This window comes from Heptranchias perlo, chromosome 7 (assembly GCF_035084215.1).
Source record: "Heptranchias perlo isolate sHepPer1 chromosome 7, sHepPer1.hap1, whole genome shotgun sequence".
NCBI lineage: Eukaryota > Metazoa > Chordata > Chondrichthyes > Hexanchiformes > Hexanchidae > Heptranchias > Heptranchias perlo.
The window spans coordinates 39,951,626-39,967,280 of record NC_090331.1 but is presented as its reverse complement, the minus strand read 5'-3'; positions in this window follow the sequence as shown (position 1 = coordinate 39,967,280).

Sequence of the window (15,655 nt, the reverse complement as noted above, 5' to 3'; positions counted from 1 at the left end):
TTTTATTTTTCAATTTCCCGGTTGCAAATTAAATCCACTTAATTAATTAAATGTAGACATGCCAACTTTTTCTAATAGGAACACCACATTGAAACAAGAACTTGGGCTCAGATTAAATGGTTTGAAATACACTTCTATGTATTTAATTAATTCATAGGAATCATGGCTTTGCTCCTGATAACATTTTGGACTTTGGTTTCATTTATACATTGTTCACTCCCAACTAAATGGCCACTGCTCTTATTTGATTGATAAATCTTGGATGTCAGCTACATTTTGGGGTAGCCCTGATTACTTTGCTGCTGATATTAAATAATAATTCTTTGAGGGACTCTGTTACAATTTTTGCTTTTATTCAATAATATTTTTTGCTGAAACTCTATTAGATGTCCTGCTGTTACTTGGTTAATGATTTTTTTGGGGAGAAGTCTGTTATATTTGCTCATTTTATTTAGTTAATGGACTTTGGAGGAAACCCATTGTATCAAATAACTGCTGCTTTTATTTAATTAATAAATGTGCGCAAATGTGTTGCATTAAGTGGACAATCCCATTACATCAAATTCATTAAATTAATTGGTTTTCGGGGGTATGAGTCAGTTCCCCCAATTTCCCATCAGCAAAGTGACAGGAAATCCATAATCAAGACCAAGGGCACTTTTCAGGTCAAGAAGTGATAGAGGGTGGGGAGATTGAACCAAAGTGGGGGAGGGTGAAGAAGACCAACTGCACCATCCACTTGATGGCACCAGCGGGAGCCCAGAGCCATTTTCATGGTCAGGTCTCATCCACATAATTTCGGTGATCTGACCCCAATCGATAAAGCACCGACAGGAAGCTCACCAATGGTGGGGGTTGGGAGGGGAGGGGGGTAGGTTTTGGAAATCTGGTGGCTCCTCTGCGGTGCCGAACCGGAAGTCAAATTTAGCAGGGAGGTACCGTTAAGCAGCTGGCACAGATGGGAAGATGTTTGTGTTGCCAGGAGGAGCATTCATTCTCCTCCTGGTCCCATAAGAGTCAATTTAAAAAGTTACCTACAATGCTTCCAGAGCGAGTTAGGCCGCTCTAAGTCCAGTGGTAGCATGTTCCCTAAGTCTTGTGGTAGCACGTTCTCTAAGTCCAGTGGTAGCACGTTCCTTAAGTCCAGTGGTAGCGCATTCTCTAAGTCCAGTGGTGGCGCATTCTCTAAGTCCAGTGGTAGCACGTTCTCTGAGTCCAGTGGTAGCGCGTTCCCTAAGTCCAGTGATGGCATGTTCTCTGCATCCAGTGGTAGCACGTTCTCTGCATCCAGTGGTAGCACGTTCCCTTAGTCCAGTGGTAGCGCGTTCCCTTAGTCCAGTGGTAGCACGTTCTCTGAGTCCAGTGGTAGCGCGTTCCCTAAGTCCAGTGATGGCATGTTCTCTGCATCCAGTGGTAGCACGTTCTCTGCATCCAGTGGTAGCACGTTCTCTGCATCCAGTGGTAGCATGTTCCCTTAGTCCAGTGGTAGCGTGTTCCCTTAGTCCAGTGGTAGCACGTTCCCTTAGTCCAGTGGTAGCGCGTTCCCTTAGTCCAGTGGTAGCACGTTCTCTGAGTCCAGTGGTAGCGTGTTCCCTAAGTCCAGTGATGGCATGTTCTCTGCATCCAGTGGTAGCAGGTTCTCTGCATCCAGTGGTAGCACGTTCCCTTAGTCCAGTGGTAACGTGTTCTCTAAGTCCAGTGGTAGTACGTTCTCCAAGTCCAGTGGTAGCACGTTCCCTTAGTCCAGTGGTAGTACGTTCCCAAAGTCCAGTGGTAGCACGTTCCCGAAGTCCAGTGGTAGTACGTTCCCGAAGTCCAGTGGTAGCACGTTCCCTTAGTCCAGTGGTAGTACGTTCCCGAAGTCCAGTGGTAGCACGTTCCCGAAGTCCAGTGGTAGCATGTTCTCTAAGTCCAGTGGTAGCACGTTCTCTGCATCCAGTGGTAGCGCGTTCCCTTAGTCCAGTGGTAGCGTGTTCCCTTAGTCCAGTGATAGCACGTTCTCTAAGTCCAGTGGTAGCACGTTCCCTAAGTCCAGTGGTAGCACGTTCCCTAAGTCCAGTGGTAGCACGTTCCCTTAGTCCAGTGGTAGCACGTTTTCCAAGTCCAGTGGTAGCAGGTTCCCTTAGTCCAGTGGTAGTACGTTCCCTTAGTCCAGTGATAGCACGTTCTCTAAGTCCAGTGGTAGCACGTTCCCTTAGTCCAGTGGTAGCACGTTCCCTTAGTCCAGTGGTAGCACGTTTTCCAAGTCCAGTGGTAGCACGTTCTCTAAGTCCAGTGGTAGTACGTTCTCCAAGTCCAGTGGTAGCACGTTCCCTTAGTCCAGTGGTAGCACGTTTTCCAAGTCCAGTGGTAGCACGTTCTCTAAGTCCAGTGGTAGTACGTTCTCCAAGTCCAGTGGTAGCACGTTCCTGAAGTCCAGTGGTAGCATGTTCTCTAAGTCCAGTGGTAGCACGTTCTCTGTGTCCAGTGGTAGCACGTTCCCTAAGTCCAGTAGTAGCACGTTTTGCAAGTCCAGTGCGCAGAGCGTGTACTGCACACATTCTGCCCAGTTGTACCTGAAAATTGCATTGAGGTCCTAAAAACGGCATAGGACTCCAATTTTAATATTTTAATCAGGCTCCCGCCAGTTTCCGGCAGTAGGGTTGGCCTCCTATTTCGAGTCCTGCTAAAAATCGAGTCAGGCAGGCCTCCGACAGAGAGAGGGTGTTTGGTTATTAAAAAAATATTTTGTCTGTCTACTGCCCCGTATTTCAGTGTGAACGGTGCAGTAGGCAGCTGAAAATTTGCCCCATCATATCCCAACATAGACAAAAGCATAAAAATTTGTGACTTTAAAAACATTACAAAATATGGAAAGTGAGAGCAATGGCTCCTACATATCAGTAACATGGATGACCATTCATCTCCAGCAACACCCAAAAGCGTGGGAGAAGAATTCCAGAAATGACTGTATGCATATTCTAGTATATACATCACTTGTTGCAAAACAAAGCTGCTTAAGAATATACAGAACATAAGAAACACTGTGCTGTGGCACAAGCATTTAAAAGTAAGAAAAATCTTGTACTTTTATAGTGCCTTATTACATGTCTCAGAAATGTCTGAAAGTCCTTCTAATACAATGAAATACTTTGAATTTTGATGATTGTCGATTTGCAGGTAAATATGGGAGCCATTTTTCACACATAGCAAAATTTGTTATTAATATTGTGTTAGGAGTAATAGTGAATGATCTGCCTTATGCTTGGTCTCACACATTCTTTCTCTACACATTAATATTTAAAATCCCCAGGTTTATTTTAGTTGCACCAATTCACATACAAGAAATTGTTCACTGAGATGTGTTTTGTAATATCGGCACTATTTCTGGCCTTTGATTTGCACCATTATTCAACTTGCTAAACTAACTTAAAAAAAACACACAATTATGAAAGTTAGGAATCTTGCTGCTAAAATTATCTGCCATCCCCCCCAAAAGCATGTAACCAGTGATCGCAGCACTAACGATACAATATTTTGTGAAGGATGAGGACCCAGTCACGGCTGGAAGGGAAAGAGGGGAGGGAAACATTTATCCACATTAAAATTCAACTGGCATAGCTCAACATATCCATATAATTGATCCAAGTCTCAGCAGCACCATGAGAGAAATGTCATCCAGGCTGAGACATTGAAGTCACCTCTGGGCACTCAGTCGTATCCAAATCACCATCCTGCACATGAAGGGCTTTACAGCCAAAGCTAAGCAGGATACCAGTGATGTCGACACCATCATCCAGCTGGCTGAGGCCTAATGCACCACCACGATCATGGAGAACACCCTCAGTCCTGGATGGAAACAGGAATGCATATTTGAGGTGATATATCAAGTTATAATTGTATCAAATGTCATTTAATACAATAACATAATTTGCTATATCACAGTGATTGGCAAGAGAGCTGATCAAGGGATTGGTATCTGTACATAAATTTATGTAATTTGATGCAATTATATAATTTGATATATTTTTAATTTATGTAATTTGATGCAATTATATAATTTGATATATTTTTATATATATATATAAAATTACATATATTTCTAATTTTTATGTACCATCCTATTTCCATGTAAAGTCACATTTTGTATATCATGTATATTTCTCATCCTCATCTATTCTGTTTCTCCTTATTATATAATGAACACTTGAAACAGATGAAATACATAGATTTATTTATGTGACTGAGATGCACAAGTGACACCATTTATTGATGAAACTACAGCACATTACATTACATGCACACATTTATTTATTTATTGCACTGTAGTACATGAGGGGCACACATTTATTTATTTAACTGTGGTGGGTGAGAAGCACATTGGCCCAGATTTTTCTGGAGGGAGGCATCACGCGGCACGCCCTATTAGTTAGATTTGTTCATGCACGTTTAGGCTTTAAAAATTTTTGCCCCAAAGTTGCTATAAGTGTAAGCTGATAATAGCGTGGTGAGGGAAACAGGGCATCTGGGCCCTTGGTGAACAACGAGACAAACAGTGTCTCTCCTTAACCAATCAAATTAATGGATAGAGAAATAAACAGAGGAAGGACTGAGAAGGAGAATGAATTCAATGTTAAATCAGGTACAGAAAGAGAAAGGAAGAGAGGGAAAAAAAGCTTGGATTAAGAGAGAGAGAGAGAAAAAGAGGCAGAAAGGAAAAATAAGAAAAAATATATAAAAATTTTAAATTTGACATTTTTAAAATCTCCAACAACAATTCACAACCTGAAGGAATGAGAATCCACAATTTTAATTGTTCACTTTCTGAGCAAAAGTGGTTGATCAGCAGTCATTAACAATTACTGCATCGATAAAAGGGTACTTACACTGTTAATTACTAGACTTAACTTTCTGTGGTGCGTTTAATGGACAATTAATGTGCAAATGCAGCAACTTCATGAAATTCATAGCAAGGTTAAGGTTGAGATGTTTTCGCGAAGCTACTGGCGGAGCAGCACAAATCGACCAGCAACTTGTGGCAATTTGCAATTCACGGGGTATCTCTTCCTCGCCACAAGTTGCTGTCTGATTTGCACATTAATAATGTGTGTCGATCACACACTGTTATTTTTTCAGCAAATTCTGGGCCAAGATTTATGCATGTCCAACTTTCTAAACATTTTTATTTGTAAGCAATGCCATGGGATATCCAATGGTATAGTACAATGTACAACTAAAAACACAGAAAAATACTAAATGTTGAAATGTTGGATATTATTTTTATTGTCAAAGTGAGATGGCTGATGTAAGTTATGTGCTCCACATTCAGGTAAGTATAATTTAAAATCTTTCCTTTTTGCTTGTCCCTTTAAGGACTGCCTGTTAGGCCACATGTCGACCTGGTTTTCCAAAGTGCAGTTGGTGCCAGCTGCCTCAGGACAAACCAATCTTGCAGTGTGGGTCTCAAACAGGTGATAGGCCCCTTATTTGCATATGCAAATTATTTTTTGGCCTTTACCAGTATGGCTGGTGTGCACGGCTGAATATCTAGGCCCCAGTGTCAGCATCAAGCACTTCCAGGTTAAGTATAACACAAATAAGCAGGGTACAAATAAAATGGGAAAAAACCTTCCAATGCTTGAAATCTGAAATAAAAATAGAAAATGTTGAAAATACACATCAGGTCAGTCAGTTTCAGGTATAAGACCCCTCCTCAGATGTAGGGTACAGTTCCCTCTACTGTGTTCCACCAATGTGCCTTAGCTCTAGAAAAACTCTTCCCACAGTACCAGTGTGGCATTGTTTTCATTTGCCACTGCAACGGTCCTTAGGCCCGTTTGAGTTACATTGCCAAATTAGTGTCAGTTTTGCATTGTAGGCATTGTCCACTTGAAACTAGATGGAAACTGCTCAAACTCATTTCGCATTAGATCTTTACAGCCAAGCCTGGATTTGAACCAAACTCCCTGTGATGAAGGGCTTGATTTTCGCACCCCGTGCGGGTGCGTTCGTGGCGGGGGGGCTTCGAAAATCAGGGATTCCCGGGGCGGGTCCGGAGCCCGGCTCCAACCCGGCCACTTCCGGGTTCCCCAATGATGCGTTTAGATGCGCGCACAGCCCCCACATGAGGGACTCCCGCCGGCAATTAAAGCCGGCAGGATGCCACTTAAAGTAATTAACTAGGTACTTCAGGTCGTTTACAGACGTGATATTTTAGGAGCGGTGGGATTTTCAAGTCAACTGCGACTGTTTCCCGTACTGGGGGAAACACTCCCAGTTGAAATGGACGTGTTGCAGCCATCAGCATGTGGCAGCTGCAAAGGTCCATTTGACAGGTTGGGGGGGGGGGGGAGACCCTCATTCACTGCAGGAGGCCACTCTGTCACTTTGGACAAAGTTTGGCCTCCACCACCTTCCTCCTAACAATAAAATTCAAAAACTTGCACACTTACCCCGGTGTGCAGACACATTTACCTACCTTGCGGACACCCTAAAACGTACATCTTCCGGATGGGGGCCGCCGTAGCTGCAGTCTTGACCTCCTCGGAGGACGAGCAGCATCACCAGCCTCGCCGGCCACGCCGTCCACCTCTGACACGTGGAGCTCCACAACACAGTGCTGTGACACATCCACCTGCACAGCAGGAGGAAGGGCAATGGCAGAGAGAGATGCGTCGCAGAAGGCATTACCCTCGCCACAGGGTCTACAGACCGAGGCTCAGCTTCTTGGACCTCTCTGAACGGCAGTGCACATGGAGGCTCAGAGTCACTCGACATGTAGTTGTGGAAATCTGCAGCCTCCTTCATGCCGCGCTGCTCCCAGCTGGCCCGAGCACCATCTTCTTACCTGTCGCTGTCAAAGTCACCACTGCCCTCAACAACTTCTCCTCCGCATCCTTCCAGGGTGCCACTGGGAACATCGCCAACGTCTCTCAGTCATCTGCAAAAAAGAGCCCTGCAAATACACCTACACCCACTCTGCAGTGACACAATGGGTGGCATCAGTTGTGGGTCTTCATATTGATCCTCAGGAAAGGGCATTATTGCACAAACCAGACAAGATTCGCAAAGACGTGGCAGTAGTGGTGACAATATAATATGTAATGTGAGTTGATCAGAAATTAAATATAAGTAAAAACCATGACAAACCCTCGAACACCATTGTGCATCCCCTTCATGCTCATGACACATTTGCCTTACGCTTCCTACTGCACATATGTGATGCATGCCCTGTTGGTGCAGCACAGGTAGTGGCAGGTTGGGTGAGGCTGACCGTGAAAGAGATGCATGAGAAGATGAGTATGAGACAGAGCCATGAGATTGTATGAGGATTGGGTTGAGTGGTAGTGGTGGGATGAGTACTGGTGAGGTGAGTAAGTGCAGGTAAGATGAGGATGAGCTTTGAGTGGGTGTGAGGGGTGATGTGACAGAGTAGTGTTGGCAGTGCAGAAGGAGATGTGGGGTGGGGGCGGTGATGTGGCTGACGGAGTGTAGGGGAATGAGTAAGTGTACTCACTTTGGCTGACCTACTTAGGTCATTGAAGCGCCTCCTCCACTGTATGCATGTGTGCGGTATGTTGGTGGTGCTGGTGACCTCCATTGCCACCCCAAGCCAGGCCTTCTTGGTGGCAGAGGCAGGCCACTACCTCCTGCCCGCTGGGGAGAAGGTCTCAGTCCTCCCCCTCCTCCTCACCCTATCCAATAAGACCTGGAGTGAGGCATCATTAAACCTGGGAGCAGCCTTCCCCCTGGGCTGCTCCATGCTGTCATTTTTCCTATTTTCTGCAGCATCAGTCAGTGGAGGACTGCCCCTTTAAATAGGGCTCCTCCAGCTGACAGCCTATGCTGCGCATGCTCAGTCCTCCCGCTGCGCAGCTTTCCAGCGCAAAACCCGGAAGCAAAGGTAAGTACCTTCAATCAAGCTGCGATTGTGTGCGGAGCACCCCGATTTCACTGGGCGCGTTACCCACGCGCCCAGTCGACCCCCCGCTACCAATCCGCCGCCCTCCTATTATCAGGCCCAAAAGGTTAAACTAGGACCGTGACTGCTTGCATCTTGAATAGGTAAAGGAGGTAGGTAGGATATTCATTTTTGTTAGATTCGGAAGTGTTATGTGCACATTATTTCAACCGATTAGGTCAGTGTAGATGTTGGTTTAAGAGAAGGAAGGAGTTCCTTTTGTACAGGATAACAAGTAGCTGTGTAACATGCATGCCTTGGTAACTAAAACCAGTCCCTGACCATACAAAGGGGCAGGACTCCAGTTTATGCATGGGGAGTCTTGGGTGTGAAACATGCCTCAATTCTGAATTTATTAAGTTATACATTGGAGTCACTCAAAATCTCTGGGGGAGAAATTTCCGTGTACTTCTCCCAATCACCCACCATAACTTTGGAAACCTGTTTACATCATTTCTCCAGGGTTTCTGCCAAAATTACAGCAGAAGATTGGGAAAACCCCGGTGGAAGTTCCAGGCGCTGATGTCTTGAAAGATGATGGGCAGTGAGGTGCCTGGGTTGCGTATGCCTTTAGCCTGCTTTACGGTTTATCTCCTCAGATGTAAGTCACGTTTTTAAGACTCCTTCATTAATGAAAAACATCCTCTCTGTAATGTGCTTTTCCAGGGACTCCAACACAGTCTTATAAACCTGGGCCCGATTTTAGCATCGGTTTTCGTGTGTGTTCTCGGCGGGGGGGCCTCGATAATCGCGATCCCCAGGTGCAGGACCGGAACGCGCCGCTATCCCGGCCACTTCCGGGTTCCACGCTGACGTGCGGGGCTGCGTGCGCAGGCCCCGCTGGTGGGAATCCCGCAGGCAATTAAAGCCAGCGGGATGCCACTTGAGTGTATTTACTTTGCTTGTTCAGGTCATTAAATGACCTGATTCAGCTGTCTTAATAGGAAGTGTGGGATTTTACCTTCAACTCAGACTGTTTCACACACTGGGGGAAACACTCTCACTCCAACCGGACGTGTTGCAGCCAGCAGCCTGTGGCAGCTGCCAAGGTGCACTCCACAGTGTGGGGGGAGACCCTTCACCCACGCAGGAGGCCACTCCGTCACATAGGGCAACCCCTGCCCTCCACCACCCCCCTCCAAGCCAGAGGAAACCCCGACGTGGAACCGCAGCCCCAGTGCGAGGAAACACCTACCTACCGTGCACAACTCCTCAGACCAACACCTGCCAGATGGGGGCCACTTCGACATCCTCAGAGGACGAACAGCATGACCAGCCCCAGCAGCCTCGCAGTCCACGCCGTCCGCCTCATCGACGTGGAGCCCCCCAACACGGTGCTGTGGCACACCCACCTGCACAGCAGGAGGGAGGGCAACCGCAGAGAGAGCTGCGTCGCAGGAGGCACTACCCTCCGCACAGGGTCTACAGACCGAGGCTCAGCTTCATGGACCTCTCTGAGCAGCAGTGCATACGGAGGCTCAGAGTCACTCGCCAGGTAGTCGCCGACATCTGCAGCCTCCTTAATGACGAGCTGCTCCCGGATGGACCAAGCAGCATCTTCTTACCCGTCACCGTCAAAGTCACCACTGCCCTCAACTTCTTCGCCTCCGGATCCTTCTAGGGTGCCACGGGGGACATCACCGGGGTCTCTCAGTCGTCTGCACACAAGTGCATAAGGCAGGTCACCGATGGGCTGTTCCGCAGGGCCTCGACCTACATCAACTTCGCCATGGATGAGCGCAGCCAGATGGAGAGGGCAGTGGGATTCCATGATGTGGCTGGCTTCCCACGGGTGCAGGGTGTAATCGATTGCACCCACATAGCAATACGGGCACCTCCACATGAGCCAGGGCTGTTCGTCAACAGGAAAGGGTATCACTCCATGAACGCCCAGCGCATTTGTGACCACCGCCAGAGATTCCTACACGTGTGCGCCAGATACCCTGGCAGCTGCCACGATGCCTTCGTCCTCAGGGAGTCCACCGTCCCGCCCCTCTTCCACTCACCCAACACCGGCAACGGCTGGCTCCTCGGCGACAAGGGATATCCCCTGCACACGTGGCTTATGACACCTCTGAGGAACCCCATTACCGAGCCGCAGCGTCGGTATAATGACAGCCACATTGCTACCAGGTCTACAATTGAGCAGGCCATAGGGCTGCTCAAGATCCGCTTCAGGTGCCTTGATCGTTCCGGCGGAGCGCACCAATACACGCCACTCAGAGTGGGACGAAGTATAGTTGTCTGCTGTGCCCTGCACAACATGGCACTACAGAGAGGGGTGCCGCTGGAGGAGGCCCCATGCACACCCGCCACCCACATTGAGGACGACAATGAGGAGGAGGAGGAGGAGGAGCAGGAAGAGGAGGAGTACGAGCGAGAGGAGGAGGAACGACCCATGCCCCGAACACCGGCTCACCTGCGTGCTCGTCAGGCCAGGGAGGCACTCATATGCCAACGGTTCTCCTAACATCACACTGTGTGAGGCGTTCACATATCATAACGTGCACAGACGAGGGTCCATACAGGCTCCCTCCACAGAAGAGTGGTGCCTGTACACCTGCACCCACTGTATTATGCCCAATGGGTGGGACGGGGTGGTCGTCGTGATGATGAGGCGCTCGGAAGGGACATATTGCACAAGCTGCAGAATTATGGACAAGAGGTGGCAGCATTGGTGCAAAAAAGTGACTTTATTTCGTGTTGCCATTCAAAGACTGGAAATAAAAAGATAACAAATAGACAAACACCCTGGTGCAATCCCTGTGTGCTCACGGAACTTTGGGTTCTCGTTTCCTGATACCCCTATGTGGTGCTACCCCTGTGGCTCCAGCAGAGGTGGTGGCAGGTTGCTCCTGTTCATGCCCTGACCTGGTAGATGCTTTGGGCCGACGCCCCCTGTGTTTCAGTGCCCGTGAGGGCACCTCCACAGCCTTCCAGGCTGCAACCGGGGACATCCCCGGTGTCTCTCAGTCGTCTGCGCAGATGAGCCCTGCAAATACATCTACACCCACTCTGCAGTGACACACTGGGTGGCATCAGTGGTGGGGCCTCATAGGGATACCCAGGAGCGGGCATTATTGCACAAACCGGACAGGATTCGCGAAGACATGGCACTAGTGGAGCCAATATAATGTGAGTTGTTATTTAATTCAATAGAAGTACGAACCATGACAGACCCTCAAACACCCTTGTGCTTCCCCTTCATGCTCACGGCACGTTTGCCTTACGCTGCCTACTGCACATATGTGATGCATGCCCTGTGACTGCAGCACAGGTGGTGGCAGGTTGAGTGAGGCTGGCCGTGAGAGAGATGCACGAGAGGGTGAGTATGGGATAGAGCCATGACATTGTATGAGGATTGGGTTGCGTGGTAGTGGCGGGGTGAGTACTCGCGAGGTGGGTAGGTGCAGGTAAGATGAGGATGATGTTTGAGTGGGTATGAGGGGTGATGTGACAGAGTAGTGTTGGCAGTGCCGAAGGAGATGTGGGGTGGGGGCAGTGATGTGGCAGGCGGAGTGTAGGGGAAAGACTACGTGTTCTCACTGTGGCTGACCTACTGAGGTCATTGGTGCGCCACCTGCACTGTGGGCGATATGTTGGTGGCGCAGCTGACCCCCTCTGCCACCTCGGGCCAGGCCTTCTTGGTGGCAGAGGCAGGCCGCTTCCTCCCGGCCGCTGGGGGGAAGATCTCTGTCCTCCCCCTCCTCCTCACCCCATCTAATGATACCTGGGGTGAGGCATCATTAAACTGGGAGCAGCCTTCCCCCTGGGCTGCTCTATGCTGTAATTTTTACTTTTTGTGGCAGCATCTGTCAGTGGAGGACTGCCCCTTTAAATAGAGCGCCTCCAGCTGACAGATCTTACTGCGCATGCGCAGCCCGCCCGACACGCAGATCAGCAGCGGGGAACCCGGAGGAGCAGGTAAGTGGATCCAATTAGTGGATTGCCTGCTGCGATCGCGCGGGAAACCCACTAATTTCACCGGGCGCGTTTGGTACGTGCCCGCAGGCCTACCCACCGGGAACCCGCACCCCTGGGAAAATCGGGCCCCTACTCTCTTTACAGTCCTAATGAGCCAGGGCAGGGAATTTAAACTAGTTCAGTGATCATTTATTTAAATGTAATGGTTTTGGAGCTATGAGCAACGGCAGCAGAATTGGGAAAGTAATCTCAATTCTCACAGGTGAATAAATTATGGGAATTAGAGATTATTGAATAAAAAATGTATCCCATTGTTTCCATGAATGCATATGGTACAAGATAACTTGCATGACAAAAATAAGTAAAGGTAAGGTTTTCAGAAAAACAAAGGACTTAGTCATAATGCACAACTACATTTTAATACTTTGAAGAATGTATTGTGATTAGAGTCAGCTTGCAGTCCAGTGCCTGAAGTGAAAGAAATCCCATTGAAAACATCCATCAGCTCATTAAATACTAATTACCATAATTGGTATTTGAGGAAACATCCTAACCTTTTTTTCCATCAAATAAATACCTTTATTCCAACTTAACTTAATAATCTGCATGCATATTTTCATACACACAAAAAAAGTGTTCCTTGTTTAAATCAGCCAAAAGCAGCAATCATTTTGTTAAAAAAAAATCTCCAAGAAATAATTTAAAATAACTTTACCGTGTCTAGGAGCTTTGTGTGGAGATAATGAGGGTTCTGAAAGAACACCCTGGTTTTAGATGGTTTCACCATTAATGAGGAAACGAATAACAATGTCTCTCCTGTCAGAGGTCATAGCATATTGTAGAATGTTATAGCAAGGAGTTCCTGAACTCATTTATGGAGTAAGAATTTGCATTGTTAGGAATCCGAGTCAGTGCCTTATGAGCGATGGGAGAAAGGGGTGGGTTGCCCCTATTTCCAGCAAAGAAAAATAAAAGCTTATAATGTCATCATCGTAAAGCCACAATTTAAGGCTGCGATATACAATTTCTAAAATAAAGCTTTTTCACTAACAGAGAACTCACATAAACACTCCCTGTGACATGGATAATAATATAATGATTTGGCATGATAAGTTTCTCTTTGTTTGATTAGACCTCATGTTTAGATTATTATATTAGTGGTGCCCTCTTAGATAAGGGTCACTTGTAGAGCTGTTTTACTGTTAGGGTTGCCCCAGTGTTATCCTTATTGTTCTATTAAAAAATAGGCATAAGCACTCCCTTTATTATTGCCATGGCAATAACGGTTTCATAAAATATCCCAATTGGCAGGTTGTTAAGGGTTTCTTTTCAAGATATCACATAGGAGGGAAATTGTAATCAATTGCAAGAATTTGTTGATTAATCCTCATCTCCATTATTGACAAGAAATAGAAGAAATCCCTCTCCAATGGTTTGTATTTGTGAAGGAGATGGGGCAGGTCATTCGCAAATAGCTTAGTGAAGAGGTGTATCACTATGCAGGATAGGTTGTACAGACATTATTGATTTAAATGTTGTATAGAGTGAATCTGTAAGGCACTTTGGTGGAGAAAAGGACTTTTGATTAGGTCATATAGCTGTGTAATTTTTTACTTTAAAAATTAAACCAATTTTTTTGTCATTGTCTTCAGGACACATTTCAAATGGTTCTTTCCAGTGTGCCCTGTTCTGGTTATTTTGGGGAATGTTGCAGATAAATATATTGCCCAGACTTCTCAATTAGTTCTAGGCCAGGAGCAAATTACTGTCTAGGCCTCAAGCCAATCGATCAAAAAGGGTTCCATCAGTCTGACCGGAGCTTTCCCCCTGCACAGGTACTTTCACACTGCAGTCCAGCCACATGCTCCTCTGTTCTGCAGTTAATACCATTTTAAATTAGATATATCTGATAATACTTGACAGACTACAGAGTAAATCACACACATTGCCGTGGGAAGAAAGGGTTCCTTAATTCCCCTCTTCTTGCAGTTTTCCCCTTCACTGTGAAGCAGCAAAAGGTAATGCTTACAAAGTATGTGCAGCAGATATACGTGCTTGTAGCTTATAGCTAATAATCACAAAGGCAGCTAGTTGTGATTGTATAACAGATTAGAAATACAGGAAGTCAAACAAGACAGGTGTATTCTTGACCAGAATGGTTGGTAACTCACTCTCAGGCCCATCCTGACTTTGTGACCTTTCTATTAGGGCTCATCCTTATAGTTAATGCAGATTATGGGGCGATATGATAGAGGTGTTTAAAATTATGGAAGGGTGAAATAGGGTAGATAGAAGCAGACTTGTTTATAGGAGTTGACAAGTCTATAATGAGGGGCTATTGATACAAGATTAAATGTAAGAGATTTAGAACAGAAGGCAGGAGAAACTTCTTTACACAGGGAGTTATGAGGCTGTGGAATTCACTTCTAAGGTCAGTGGCTGAGGCAGAAAGTATGTCAACATTCAAGATCAGATTGGATAGGTGGATGAAGGAAAAGGGATGAAGGAATATTGGAGCAGGGTGGATAAGTGTGACTATTTGTTTGCGTAGAGGGTAAATGTCGAAACTTCGTACTCTTGGGAATATGTTTTCCTCAAGGTGTAAACCAATACAAAAAAGAGGAAGTGTACAAGCTGGTGAGGAATACCATTATTGGTACATTTCCTGTTTTGCTTGTCTATAGGCAACTTCTTTCTGTTCATAAATTGCTGAGATGCAAATAATGAAAGTGGAGTGAAAAAAGGTTACAGTTTACTAGCAATACAGATCATGCATTTTCTGGTTTTCCTTTCACCAGTATGATATTAAATGTCACAGGACAAAGATTTTTACAAAATCTGAACTTCATAATCATAAAATCACATCCAGTCATTCTTCAAACATTTTTTTTGTTAAAACTTCAACGACAAATGAATATTAGCATTTCCTATGTTTAACATCAAATCCATCTAGTATCAGATGTGTGATTAAATGAAACAGAAAGGAAAGAGATTCTAAATATATCTTATTAAATACGATGTTTACATAAACCCATTGTTTTTTTAAGGCCATTTTCATAGGCCTATTGAGATTCAACTCAACAAAAGTGCACTTTTCAGTGATTAAGGTAAGTGTAAACATTTGATATGTACATTCTCCCTGGAAATGGCACCCTACATTTCAGTTGTGATAATCTGTTCACTGCTCATATCTCCTCTCCACAGTAATCCTGGGCACACAGAGATCATTTCATTCTGAATTTATGAAATCAACCTTAAACTGACACGTTGTCCTTGAAGAAAATATTGCAGCTCTTTTGCACCTAAGATATGTTACAGAACATAAACCTACATTACCAATTTTTTTAAATAAAACTTTTCCCTATTACTAAGCATTCACAGCAAGGCTTTAATATTACCTAACCTCAGCAAGATCGTGTTGCTGTCAGTATAGAAAGCTATGCATAAAACATATTTTTATTCTGTTGAAAATGAATAGCAATAAGGATGCTTGCTTATACTGAAGTTTTTAACTGTTGAAAAGAATTCTCTATAGATCTGTAGTGGTGCTCTTAAGAGTTATTAAGCATTCAGAATTGCCAGCATCTTTGAAATGATCTATATTTTCAAAGTTTTAAGCATTCAAATTAACACAAATGGGAGCAAGTGTGGCTTAGAAAGAAATAAAGCAGCTAGCCTTACTCGGTGTACATGATTCTGAAATATCACTAGAAAAGCCACAGAAGGACCTCAGGATGAGGGTGTGAGGTGGGGGGGTGGGGGGCGGTGGAGGAAGCTCCAATGATTGATACA